We start from the raw sequence: 14,269 nt of genomic DNA, 5'->3' as shown, positions 1-14,269 counted from the left end.
GTTATATGTGTCCTATAATTTCCTTGTTCCATAGAGTTACTTTTGTTAACCTTGCTAGGGTTTGGATGCATGATTATAAGACCTCTATTGGTTTTAGTGCCCGGTAAGGTTATAATGAGTCTTGACAATTCCTTGAATTTGTTGAATGGAGAAGTGTTTGAGGTTCTTTGCAAAAAAGGGGCTTACTCCCAAGGGGGAAATCATGTGCTTGAATAGCAACATTGATTGAAAGTCCCGATACCCTCATCTTTTCTTCTATTCCTATTCTATCTTGAGACCAAGAGTTTCTTTTTTTTTGGGCTTGTTCTATATCTAGGGGTCATGAGTGTTTTAGAAATTTCCATGATCTCCTTATGTGTTGCATGTTTTTGAAAGATTCTTACTTTGTATAAAATGGATCTTTCATGATTTACATGTTCTTCATGTTGTTGTGCATTCTAGTGTGGTGATGGCATATTTGACTTCATGAGATGATGTGATGAACATGCTTTGTTGTGTTGTGTTGAAATGACACTTGGGCTCCATGTTGATTGTGTTGAGCTTGCTTTTAATAAGAAAATGTAATTCTTCCTATGACTATGTGATTAATGATTGTTGGAAGTGATGGTGTAGACTCACTCCTAAGGGGGAGATGGTATGCCTAGATAATATTGTTGTTATGTGCTTACATGTTGCCATGACTTCTTTATATAATGCATGTCATGAAAACTTGTGTTTTGAACAGAAAATGAGTATTGTGTGAAATGTTTCCCTCATGTTGTGGTGCTTTGACTAAAAGTTGCCTATTGTACTTCAAGAGAAGAGTAAACGAACATGTTTTAGTTAGGAGATGGTAGTTCCTCCTCGAATATGACAATTAATGAGAATCTCATGCATAAAAAGGTTGTTTAAATATAGTTCATATTTCCTTGTATTGCATTGAACATGTTGAATTGGAGTTGATGTTACCTCCTTTGAACAAGTGCACATTGTGAATAGTGTATTTTAAGTTGTGCATTATTGTGATGTTTCATACTTGTTTGGGCTGCTACTCTTGAGTCTTTAATTCCAAAAAGTATTTCAAGTGTCATTCGAGGACGAATGTTCCTAAGGGGGAGATAATGTAACAACTCGGAAATCTAGTGAGACCAAGCTAGAGTCTAATGGAATCAAGTAGGTGAAACTAGAGCCTCACATGTGAGTTTCAAGTTGGAAACTTGATTAAATGTTGTTAAATGGTTTCCCAAGTGAAGGTTGAGGAATTTAGGGGTTAAACCTCAAGATACAACTACAGTGCCCGGAAACTAGTGAGTTGAGCTAGTGTGTTGTAGAGTCTTGTAGTGGAGTTTTGGAGTGTTGTACGAGAGTTAAAACTCAAAGAAATGACTCCCGTACTTAGAATGTCATGTTTAGGGGTTAAACGTCCAGGTACAACTCCCCAAGGACCACCCAAGGGGTCCTTGATGAGGACACCAAAACAGTCCCTAAAAACTGTCAAATTTGGTGACCTACGAGACCAATCCACGCCCCTTAGATCAACCTACGCCTCGTAGGTCATGGGCGTAGGTCAAGGCCTGCAAATGAATCCCCAGGTTCAAACCACGGAGTCCATTAACGGCCAGTAGAGCCATCCACGGTCCGTGGAAGGGTGATCCGTAGAAGCTGCCAGTTTTCCAGATTTTTACTTTAAGTTAGGGGTCTTAGTATAAGTTAGTTATTTAATTAGGGGTTAGGAGGGACGATTGGATAACTAATTAACTTCCTATATAAACTATTTTAAGTCATTAAAACACTTCATTAACTCATTAGAACTCAAGACCCCAAATCAAAACCCAACTACTCTTTCCTCCCAAAATCTTCTCTCTAGAACTCCCATTGAAGAACAAAGGAAGAGATCAATCTAGGGCATGAAGATGGAAGCTTTTTAATAGGATTTTTATTGGAATCTACACCTAAGGTATGGGAGTTCTTCATTCTTGGTTAGCTACCACCAAGAAGCCCTTTCAACTATGCTTTCAAACTTCCCCAATTTCTAGGTTTTCAATCAATAGCATGGGTCACCTTTTAAAAACGTTTCAATTGTTTAATTATGATTGTTTATGTTTATATATGATAATTTTTGGGTGGATTTATGGTGTATTGTTGGTTTATGAACAATATCCCCCTACGACCCATGTTTTCCAATTCTTTCTTGTATGGCTTGATTGATGAATGGAGGTTGATAATCTAATATGTTTACTTTGAATTGATTATTGTATGATGATTTTACCCTATATAATGTTCTAATTTCAAGAAGTAGGGTCGAATCTTGATGATAGCCTCGAGAGCCATGAATGAAGAAATTCTATGTGATAGGTATTCTAGTTATGAATTGTTGATCCACTTATGGTGGAGGTGTTTAACTATTATTTATCCTATGTATGAATTATTGATCCACTTGAAAGGTGGAGGTGCTTACTTGTCATGTGTTTTGTGGTGTTGAGATAAGGTTCCTCTTCCCTACAAACCCTAGGTATGACCAAGTATGACTCTACATTTAGACTTGATTAACATAATATTTCTAAGGTGAATTGATATAGTCTAGGGTTGTCTCATGAAAGAGACAAATTGAGGGATTAAAGGTGATCCTCCAAGAGTGAAGAACCTCTTCATGTAATTCCTTAGATTAGATAACCTAGATTTGGATTGGTTTAGGGTAATGCTTCTAAACATGAATTGACTTGATCATGACATTATGTGCATGTTGATGAATACTTGAAGTATAATGTGCCAATCATGATGTGAGTAATGTATTGATGAGTTGTTGGATCATGGTATTCCCTTATCCATTGTGCTATTGCTATATGTTCGGATGAGTTGATTTATAGCCCTTGAAGGGCATATTGCTAGGGTTTGTGTATATGAATATGAGATATGTATCAATTATTGATTCATTTTGAAAGCAAATCTCCTATGACTAATGAGTAAAGTTGGTATTGTTGAAAGGATGTTATTCCCTTACCCTTATACTTGATATTATATGAATTGTCTAGGATGATGATAATGTTGTTGTTGGGTTGTTACAAGAACAATAACACACATACATACACTTCATGAATAAACATAATTATGATGTAATGGTGTTAATTGAAAGTATAGTTCTCATATGAACCTTTACTCATTATTATGCATGAAATATAAATAAACCATGTCGATCCTATTGGGTTGATTGAAAGTCCATTCTCATGAGAACACATGATCTTAGTCTGGAAGACATTCTCACATACTAATTATGATTCTAAAGTTGAAAGTACATTCTCACTTTTAAATGAATCAATGAGCTATTTTATGAATTGTATTGAACGAAGGGTAGAGCACTCCTTTACACATCTAAATACAATTCAAGACTAATGACCTATAATTTGGGAAATAGTGCTTAGCACCGAATGGATATGGACAATGAGATAAAGGCCCTTCCGCCAATGCAATAGAGAGGGTCATCCACTAGGGAACTTATGAGATGGAAGCCCCTCCGCCAATGCAATAAGGCGGGTTTCTAGAAGCAATCTCCCTATCCTAAAACTATGTGCCAACATAGGACCTTAGCTAGTGGATCTAGCTAGACATTTTAGTCCTACCTTAAGCACGTAGGACACCTTTCTCGGTGCGGGGTTACACGAAATCGGATTCCATGTAGCTCATATGGTCTATGTCGTTTATGGCTACTATTCCCTATCTAATGAAGATAATGAATAAGATGTGAATTATGCTATGACTTCTTGGTGAGTTTACTTAGTAGGAGTGGGGGTATGGGACTTCACTCTCACATTGCACAAGTACACTTAGTAGGATGTCATGGGATGGTTCCTTTGCATTTCCATGAGATTTGAATGGATGGAATGTATACTGAATGGATAGTCGTTATGAATGACTTTCCTCATAATTTAAGTACTTCGCATGACTATTTCCTTAATTGTGAATATTGATTATAATGAGGTCTAAAGATGAAGTACATGACTAAGGTAGCTTCAAGGAGATACTTAGTAGGGTTAGTATTATGGGATGCTACCCACACATTTCACAAGTGTTCCTTACGGGTTACTAAGGTAATGGCCTTACTATGAAATGAGTATAAATGTGATCTTGGCTTGTGTTGTACATTGTAAATGCATGTTAGTCACCATACACTGCACAAGTATTTCTTAGAGGTTGCTTATGTGATGATTACTTCATGATGAGATGATCTTTGTATTCGTCTTTCTATTGTCTTGTAATTGGAGGATATGCATTGTGGAGATTGGGATTTGTATTATAATGATGTTGGAAACTATGCATGTTAATATAATGATATTTCTCATATAATAATGTAATGTATGTGAGTTGCCTTATTGGTTGTATTCTCCAACTATTTCAAAGATGATGTTCAAAAAATGGCATAAAGCATGATTTCAAATGAAATGTCCCTTTTAATGTATGTTTTAATTATTTTGTTCATGGCTTCCATACTTAGTACATTTTCGTGCTAACCTCTTCTTTCTACATTTTCGCCAAGTGTAGTCTTTGGAGATATTGGATTCAATCCTCGTGGCTAGGTTCATAGGAGATCAAGAAGAAGAAGATTGGTGAGTCCTCATTGTATTCGAGGGCTCAACCTTATGTCCTTTATTGTTTTTATTTTATGTTTTAGACTTTTCTAAGGGCCGTGTCCCTAAGTTGTATTAAAGAGTTTTATTCCAAGTTTAATAGATGGTTTGAGACATAGTGTTATAGATTCTCCTTCTTTTTTTTTAACAGACTTTGATTGTAAAGAAAAGTTTTTAATTCTGCACTATTTTTATCATCTATGCGATGAATCAATGCTATGAGGCTTGTATAAGACCCCTTCAGGGTCGAGTATGCCGTGTTACGACTAGGAGGTGTTCTCGAGTCGTGACAATAGCCGACCTAACTTCTTCATTGGTCATGGCCGGAGCATCAACCGGAAATTGATTGCCTTGTGGCACTTGGTCACCTTTAGGACCTTGAGGACTTCGGGGAGGAACTCCCTCATTCACAATCTCCTCTTCCATTCTTCTTGCAGTCGCCCTTCTTGTATTCATATCCTATAAACACAAGAGGAGGGTTAGCAAAAAGGGCATTTATAGAGCTAGACTTTATGACACGACTTCAAGAATAATGAAAGAAGTGTAGCTTCCTAACGTCATATAGCCTCTCATTCATAGAGTGTGTCGCGACTCACATCCATGAACAAGTCTCTACGAACTTTGTGCTCTAATACCATGTTTGTCACGACCCAAGGCTAGCCCCTAGATGTGACACAGCATACAAGACTCTGAACAGTCTCATACAAGCCTCATAGAATGTCATTGCATAAGATAATTGAAATGATGCGGAATTTAAAACTTTTCTTTAAATCTATACAATGGAAAAACCTTTAAAACAACGGAAGTCTATTGTCTCACATGGCCATCTAAACCAATATCTTGAAACAAAATAGGGTCACGGCCCTTTACAATATAAAGTCTATCAAATGTCTATTACATGAAAGAAATGAACATTAATGAAGCATGTGTCCTCGAATGTATGAGGACATACCAATAGCCTTGGAAGAACTCAATCCAAGCACTTGAACTAGACGGATAGCAACTCACTTGCCGGAACCTAACACTTGTAGTAAAATAAGAGAAATATGGGTTAGCACAATTAAGTACTAAGTATAATAGCCATGCAAAAATCATGTCTTAAAACGGACATTTTATTTGAAAGTCATGATATTAGCCAATTTGAGAAAATTTCATGAACATAGGTAAATTAGGCATAAGATACAATCACAACCAACATATAAGTCATTTTATCACATTAAACTTTCACGTTAAGAAACCCCAAGCCATACTATGTGCAATGTATGAATAGCGTCCCATAGCACTATCCACACTAAGTACCACATCAAGGCCACCAAAAGTTAACTTACCATTCATCATTTCCATCTTTACACAATACTCACACATAATAGACATAAACATTTTATAAGACATGACAAAGAAGTAACTCATAATACAATCCAAGTAAAGTATGCATCATAATCAATTAAGCATTTAAGTCATCATTCTTCATTAGCTTCCTTTTGAGCACATTCTTTCATTAACATAAGAGATTAGAGAATCACAACATAGCCTCTCAAAGCGTACTTGTGCAATGCATGGATGGCTTCCCATACTACCACCCACACTTCATAGAACCTCTCAAGTAACTAAGGCACGTATCTCACATGATGTGAATAAGCTTTAATCGACATAGACCATGAGGGCTAACCATGGAATCCTGTGTCATAAAGCCTTACACCGTAAAGAGGTGGTCTACTTGCCTAAGGTATGACCGGTAACATATAGCTTAGGTGGATCCACAAGCTAGACCTATGGAGGCACATAGTTATGGGATAAGGAAGATTATCATTGCAACCCAACCTAAACATTGGGAGAGTTTCCATCTAACCAAATCCACTCGGTACTTAGACTCCATTCCCATAGAGTATTTCATTACTTTAACATTTTTACACATGAAGAGGTACCATTGGCCTACCGACCGAAAGTACATTGATTAACAAACAAAAGGGTGCCATAAGCCGATCGATTCAAGGATCATTAGTTAGGAAAGCTCATTTGAATCCTCATGAAAGAATGCCATAGGCCTACCGATTCAAGGTTCATAATTAACATTCATGGAAGGGTGCCATAAGCCTACCGATCCCAAATTTCATTAACATCATTTATGGAAGGGTGCCATAAGCCTACCAATCTCAAGGTTAATTATTAACATGTGTGGAAGGGTGACAATAGCCTACCGATCCATGTGAGATGTGTATAAATTATTGATTCATTTTGAAAGAAAATCTCCTATGACTAATGTGTAAAGTTGGTATTGTTGAAAGGATGTTATTTTCTTACCCTTATACTTGATATTATATGAATTGTGTAGGAAGATGATAATGTTGTTGTTGGGTTGTTGCAAGAAAAATTACACACTCATACACTTCATGAATAAACATGATTATGATGTAATCAAATGGTGTTAATTGAAAGTATAATTCTCATATGAACCTTTACTCATTATTATGCATGAAATGTAAATAAACCATGTTGATCCTATTGTGTTGATTGAAAGTCCATTATCATGAGAACACATGATCTTAGTGTGTAAGTCATTCTCACATACTAATTATTATTCTAATGTTGAAAGTACATTCTCACCTTTAAATGAATCAATGAGCTATTTTATGAATTGTATTAAACGAAGGGTAGAGCACTCCTTTAAACATCTAAATACAATTCAAGACTAATGACGTATAATTTGGGAAATATTGCTTAGCACCGAATGGATATGGACAATGAGATAAAGGCCCTTCCGCCAATGCAATAGGGAGGGTCATCTACTAGGGAAATCATGATATGGAAGCCCCTCCACCAATGCAATAGGGTGGGTTTCTAGAGGCAATTTCCCTATCCTAAAACTGTGTGCCAACATACGACCTTAGCTAGTCGATCCACCTTATAGCTAGACATTTTAGTCCTACCTTAGGCAAGTAGGACACCTTTCTCGGTGTGGGGTTACACGACACCGGATTCCATGTAGCTCATATGGTCTATGTCGTTTATGGCTACTTTTCCCTATATAATGAAGATAATGAATGAGACGCGAATTATGCTATGACTTCTTGGTGAGTTTACTTAGTAGGAGTGGAGGTATGGGACTTCACTCCCACATTGCACAAGTAGACTTAGTAGGATTTCATGGGATGGTTCCTTTGCATGTCCATGAGATTTGAATGGATGCAATGTATAGTGAATGGATAGTTGTTATGAATGACTTTCCTCATAATTTAAGTACTTTACATAACTATTTCCTTAATTGTGAATATTGATTATAATGAGGTCTAAAGATGAAGTACATGACTAAGGTAGCTTCAAGGAGATACTTAGCAGGGTTGGAATTATGGTATGCTAACCACACATTGCACAAGTGTTCCTTACGGGTTAGTAAGCTAATGGCCTTACTATGAAATGAGTATAAATGTGATCTTGGCTTGTGTTGTACATTGTAAATGCATGTTAGTCACCATACACTGCACAAGTATTTCTTAGAGGTTGTTTATGTGATGATTACTTCATGATGAGATGATATTCGGATTTCTCTTTCTATTGTCTTGTGATTGGAGGATAAGTAATGTGGAGATTGGGATTTGTATTATAATGATGTTGGAAACTATGGTTTTTATTATAATGATATTTCTCATATTATGATGTAATGTATGTGAGTTGCCTTATTGGTTGTATTCTCCAACTATTTCAAAGATGATGTTCAAAAAATGGTATAAAGCATGATTTCAAATGAAATGTCCCTTTTTATGCATGTTTTAATTGTTTTGTGCATGGCTTCTATACTTGGTATATTTTCGTGCTAACCTCTTCTATCTATATTTTCAACAAGTGTAGTGTTTGGAGATATTGGATTCAATCCTCGTGGCTAGGTTCATAGGAGATCAAGAAGAAGAAGATTGGAGAGTCCTCATTGTATTCGAGGGCTCAACCTTATGTCCTTTATTGTCTTTCTTTTATGTTTTAGACTTTTGTAAGGGTTGTGTCCCTAAGTTGTGTTAAAGAGTTTTATTCCAAGTTTAATAGATGGTTTGAGACATAGTGTTACAGATTCTCCTTCTTTTTTTTATAAGAGACTTTGATTGTAAAGAAAAGTTTTTAATTCCGCACTATTTTTATCATCTATGTGATAAATAAATGCTATGAGACTTGTATAAGACCCCTTTAGGGTCGAGTACGCCATGTTACGACTAAGGGGTGTTCTCAAGTCGTGACAGTAGTCGACCTAACTTCTTCATTGGTCATGGCCGGAGCATCAACCGGAACTTGATTGCCTTGTGGCACTTGGTCACCTTTAGGACCTTGAGGACTTCGGGGAGGAACTGCCTCATTCACAATCTCCTTTTCCACTTTTCTGCGGTCGCCCTTCTTGTATTCATATCCTAAAAATACAAGAGGAGGGTTTGGAAAAGGGCATTTATAGAGCTAGACTTTATGACACGACTTCAAGAATAATGAAAGAAGTGTAGCTTCCTAACGTCCTATAGCCTCACATTCATAAAGTGTGTCGCGACTCACATCCATGAACAAGACTCTACTAGACGTGGCTTGTGAGACATCAATCCTAAAAAACATTCCACAAACCTTGTGCTCTAATACCATGTTTGCCACGACCCAAGGCTAGCCCCTAGATGTGACACGGCGTACAAGACTCTCAAAAGTCTCATACAAGCCTCATAGAATGTCAATGCATAAGATAATCGAAATAGTGCGGAATTTAAAACTTTTCTTTAAATCCATACAATGGAAAAACCTTTAAAACAACGGAAGTCTATTGTCTCACATGGCCATCTAAAACAATATCTTGAAACAAAGTAGGGTCACGGCCCTTTACAATAGAAAGTCTATCAAATATCTATTACATGAAAAATATGAACATCAATGAAGCATGTGTTCTCGAATGTATGAGGACATACCAATAGCCTTCGAAGAACTCAATCCAAGCACTTGAACTAGACGTATAGCAACTCACTTGCTGGAACCTACACTTGTAGAAAAATAGGAGAAATATGGGTTACCACAATTAAGTACTAAGTATAATCGTCTTGCAAAAATCATGCTTAAAACAGACATTTCATTTGAAAGTCATTATATAAGCCAATTTGAGAAAATTTCATGAACATAGGTAAAGTAGGCATAAGATAAAATCGCTACCAACTTATAAGTCATTTTATCACATTAAGCTTTAACCTTAAGAAACCCCAAGTCATACTATGTGCAATGTATGAATAACGTCCCATAGCACTATCCATATTAAGTACCACATTAATGCTAAACATTGGGAGAGTTTTCATCTAACAAAATCCACTCGGTGCTTAGTCTCCATTCCCATAGAGTATTTCATTACTTTAACATTATTACACATGAGAAGGTGCCATTGGCCTACAGACCCAAAGTACATTGATTAACACATAAAAGGGTGCCATAAGCATATCGATTCAAGGTTCATTAGTTAGGAATGCTCATTTGAATCCTCATGAAAGGGTGCCATAGGCCTACCGATTCAAGGTTCATCATTAACATTCATGGAAGGGTTCGATAAGCCTACCGATCCCAAAGTTCATTAACATCATTTATGGAAGGGTGCCATAAGCCTACGAATCTCAAGGTTCATTATTAACATATGTGGAAGGGTGCCATTAACCTACCAATCCATGTGAGATGTATATAAATTATTGATTCATTTTGAAAGCAAATCTCCTATGACTAATTGTAAAGTTGGTATTGTTGAAAGGATGTTATTCCCTTACCCTTATACTTGATATTATATGAATTGTCTAGGATGATGATAATGTTGTTGTTGGGTTGTTGCAAGAAAAATTACACACACACATACACTTCATGAATAAACATGATTATGATGTAATCAAATGGTGTTAATTGAAAGTATAGTTCTCATATGAACCTTTACTCATTATTATGCATGAAATGTAAATAAACCATGTTGATCCTATTGTGTTGATTGAAAGTCCATTCTCATGAGAACACATGATCTTAGTGTGGAAGTCATTCTCACATACTAATTATGATTCTAAAGTTGAAAGTACATTCTCTCCTTTAAATGAATCAATGAGCTATTTTATGAATTTTATTGAACGAAGGGTAGAGCACTCTTTTACACATCTAAATACAATTCAAGAAAAATAACGTATAATTTGGGAAATATTGCTTAGCACCGAATGGATATGGACAATGAGATAAAGGCCCTTCCGCAATGCAATAGGGAGGGTCATCCACTAGGGAACTCATAAGATGGAAGCCCCTCCACCATTGCAATAGGGTGGGTTTCTAGAAGCAATCTCCCTATCCTAAAACTATGTGCCAACATAGGACCTTAGCTAGTGGATCCACCTTATGTCTAGACATTTTAGTCCTACCTTAAGCAAGTAGGACACCTTTCTTGGTGTGGAGTTACACGACACCGGATTCCACGTAGCTCATATGGTCTATGTCGTTTATGGTTACTTTCCCTATATAATCAAGATAATGAATGAAATGTGAATTATGCTATGACTTCTTGGTGAGTTTACTTAGTAGGAGTGGGGGTATAGGACTTCACTCCCACATTGCACAAGTAGACTTAGTAGGATTTCATGGGATGGTTCCTTTGCATTTCCATGAGATTTGATTGGATGCAACGTATAGTGAATGGATAGTTGTTATGAATGACTTTCCTCATAATTTAAGTACTTTACATGACTATTTCCATAATTGTGAATATTGATTATAATTAGGTCTAAAGATGAAGTACATGACTAAGGTAGCTTCAAGGAGATACTTAGTAGGGTTGGTATTATGGGATGCTAACCACACATTGCACAAGTGTTACTTACGAGTTACTAAGGTAATGGGTTTACTATGAAATGAGTATAAATGTGATCTTGGCTTGTGTTGTACATTGTAAATGCAAGTTAGTCACCATACACTGCACAAGTATTTCATAGAGGTTGCTTATGTGATGATTACTTCATGATGAGATGATCTTCCTATTTGTCTGTCTATTGTCTTGTGATTGGAGGATATGTATTGTGGAGATTGGGATTTGTATTATAATGATGTCGGAGACTATGCTTGCTGTTATAATGATATTTCTCATATTATGATGTAATGTATGTGAGTTGCCTTATTGGTTGTATTCTCCAACTATTTCAAAGATGATGTTCAAAAAATGGCATAAAGCATGATTTCAAATGAAATGTCCCTTTTTATGCATGTTTTAATTGTTTTGTGCATGGCTTCCATATTTAGTACATTTTCGTGCTAACCTTTTCTTTCTACATTTTCACCAAGTGTAGTCTTTGGAGATATTGGATTTAATCCTCGTGGCTATGTTCATAGGAGATCAAGAAGAAGAATATTAGTGAGTCCTCATTGTATTCGAGTGATCAACCTTATGTCCTTTATTGTCTTTCTATTATGCTTTAGACTTTTGTAAGGGCCGTGTCCCTAAGTTGTATTAAAGAGTTTTATTCCAAGTTTAATAGATGGTTTGAGACATAGGGTTACAGATTCTCCTTCTTTTTTTATAAGAGACTTTGATTGTAAAGAAAAGTTTTTAATTCCGCACTATTTTTATCATCTATGCGATGAATGAATTCTATGAGGGTTGTTTAAGATCCAATCAGGGTCGAGTACGCCGTGTTACGACTAGGGGGTGTTCTCGAGTCGTGACAATAGCCGAGCTAACTTCTTCATTGGTCATGGCCGGAGCATCCACCAGAACTTGATTGCCTTGTGGCACTTCGTCACATTTAGGACCTTGAGGACTTCGGGGAGGAACTCCCTCATTCACAATCTCCTCTTCCACTCTTCTTGCGGTCGCCCTTCTCGTATTCAAATCTTATAAAAAAAAGAGGAAGGTTAGGAAAAGGGAATTTATAGAGCTAGACTTCATGACACGACTTCAAGAATAATGAAAGAGGTGTAGCTTCCTAACGTCGTGTAGCCTCTCATTCATAAAGTGGGCCGCGACTCACATCCACAACCTTGTGCTCTAATACCATGTTTGTCACGACCCAAGGCTATCCCCTAGATGTGACACGGCGTACAAGACTAAATCCTAAATCCTAAATCCTAAAAACCTTTCCACAAACCTTGTACTCTAATACCATGTCTGTCACGACCCAAGGCTAGCCCCTAGATGTGACACGGCGTAGAAGACTAAATCCTAAATCTAGGATTGAGTGGGCCGCGACTCACATCCACGACCTTGTGCTCTAATACCATTATTGTCACGACCCAAGGCTATCCCTTAGATGTAACACGGCGTACAAGACTAAATCCTAAATCCTAAATCCTAAAAACCTTTCCACAAACCTTGTGCTCTAATACCATGTTTGTCACGACTCAAGGCTAGCCCCTTGATATGACACGGCGTAGAAGACTCTGAAAAGTCTCATCCAAGCCTCATAGAATGTCCATGCATAAGATAATCGAAATCGTGTGGAATTTAAAACTTTTCTTTAAATCCATCCAATGAAAAACCCTTTAAAACAACGGAAGTCTATTGTCTCACATGGCCATCCAAAACAATATCTTGAAACAAAGTAGGGTCACGGCCCTTTACAATAGAAAGTCTATCAAATGTCTATTACATGAAAGAAATGAATATCAATGAAGCATGTGTCCTCGAATGTATAAGGCCATACCAATAGCCTTGGAAGAACTCAATCCAAGCACTTGAACTAGACGGATAGCAACTCACTTGCCGGAACCTACACTTGTAGTAAAATAAGAGAAATATGGGTTAGCACAATTAAGTACTAAGTATAATAGCCATGCAAAAATCATGCTTAGAACGGACATTTCATTTGAAAGTCATGATATATGCCAATTTGAGAAAATTTCATGAACATAGGTAAAGTAGGCATAAGATACAATCACAACCAACATATAAGTCATTTTATCACATTAAGCTTTCACCTTAAGAAACCCCAAGCCATACTATGTGCAATGTATGAATAGCATCCCATAGCACTATCCACACTAAGTACCACATCAAGGCCACCAAAAGTTAACTTACCATTCATCATTTCCATCTTTACACAATACTCACACATAATTGACATAAACATTTTAAAAGACATGACAAAGAAGTAACTCATAATACAATCCAAGTAAAGCATGCATCATAATCATTTAAGCATTTAAGTCATCATTCTTCATTAGCTTCCTTTTGAGCACATTCTTTCATTAACATAACAGATTACAGAATCACAACATAGCCTCTCAAAGCGTACTTGTGCAATGCATGGATGGCTTCCCATACTACCACCCACACTTCATAGAACCTCTCAAGAAACAAAGGTACGTATCTCACATGATGCGAATAAGCATTAACCGACATAGACCATGAAAGCTAACCATGGAATCTTGTGTCATAAAGCCTTACACCGTAAAGCGGTGGTCTACTTGCCTAAGCTAGGACCGGTAACATATAGCTTAGGTGGATCCACAAGCTAGACCTATGGAGGCACATAGTTATGGGATAAGGAAGATGATCATTGAAACCCAACCTAAACATTGGGAGAGTTTCCATCTAACCAAATCCACTCGGTGCTTAGTCTCCATTCCTTAGTCTCCATTCCCATAGAGTATTTCATTACTTTAACATTATTACACATGAGAAGGTGCCATTGGACTACCGACCCAAAGTACAA

This window comes from Solanum tuberosum, unplaced genomic scaffold (assembly GCF_000226075.1).
Source record: "Solanum tuberosum cultivar DM 1-3 516 R44 unplaced genomic scaffold, SolTub_3.0 scf00088, whole genome shotgun sequence".
Classification (NCBI taxonomy): Eukaryota; Viridiplantae; Streptophyta; class Magnoliopsida; order Solanales; family Solanaceae; genus Solanum; species Solanum tuberosum.
This window is presented reverse-complemented; position numbering follows the sequence as displayed.